Genomic DNA, 1,157 nt, shown 5'->3' with positions numbered 1-1,157 from the left:
CGTGACTCGCTGACGCAACAATATTTAGTTCATTTTAAGCTAACATTTTGGTAAAGATAGAATTATTTAGATGCAGTGCGCACTGTATGTTGTGGAATCACGGCCAGCTCTCGAGAAAATTATTGGACCCCACTAGAGAATTAAGCTTGACCAATTTTTTCATTTATATTTCATTCGTGTTTTTAAATTCATGGAACGTCTAGAGTGGAGTCAGGACCCCAAGTGGCTCCCTGTGATACGACGCTTTCTTTGCACTAAAGCGATATTTGTTTTAATAAATTTTGTACGAAGTTAAACTTGCAGATTTATATTGTAAAATAAGTAAAGGCGAGTTGATTTAGATGTTCTAAATTGTGAAAATATTTGAACGATCTGCTTATGAATAATGACTGTGTTGTGTATGTAAGGCAGTAACGTAAGATGGTAACTTTTTTTTTTTATGAACAAATATAATTTTATTGAAGAGGGCGTTTTCCAACAAGGAGAGAAACAGCAAGATTTGAGCAAGATACTATTTTTATTTTATTTTTTATTCAGCCTCGAAAATGTGTTAAAATTTTTGATAATAGCATTAATTTATCAAATTATGCGAATGTTAAAAAGGGATTTTACTATCTTTTATCAAACTTGTGAAATTGTTTATCTGATGTTCTTCATTTAAAACATTTGAATTATTAAAATTTAATAATTGTATACATATGTAAGTTGTAAAAATTATATTTTTCAGTTATACTTTTTAAACTAGAATGTTACAACTGTACCTTTTGAATGATAATCAAGAATTTAATAAAATGGCATTTAGGGATAATTAAAAGGGCAAGTACCATACATTTGAACAGAAAATGGCTTAATTGTATTAAAATCAAAGTGTATGTATATATAATAATTCATTATTTAGTGCAAGTCATTTAAAGTTAATGCCGTAAGAGTAAAAGCGTCGCAGAATGTAGAGAAATGTAAAAAATATTCAAACCTAAAGTGCATCTTCACTTTCTTTTACCCACAGATGATAAAACAGAACTAGAAACTGTGGTTCAAAAAGAATACAGATATTTGGAAATGTAGTGAAAGACTTGCACTATACGAACAAAATCTTGGAGAAATATATAAAAATGAAATGGTGGACAATATAGGAAAATCAAATCTACAAGTTTCAA

This window comes from Limulus polyphemus, unplaced genomic scaffold (assembly GCF_000517525.1).
Source record: "Limulus polyphemus unplaced genomic scaffold, Limulus_polyphemus-2.1.2 Scaffold2680, whole genome shotgun sequence".
NCBI classification, from domain to species: Eukaryota; Metazoa; Arthropoda; class Merostomata; order Xiphosura; family Limulidae; genus Limulus; species Limulus polyphemus.
Note: the sequence above shows the minus strand (reverse complement) of the source record.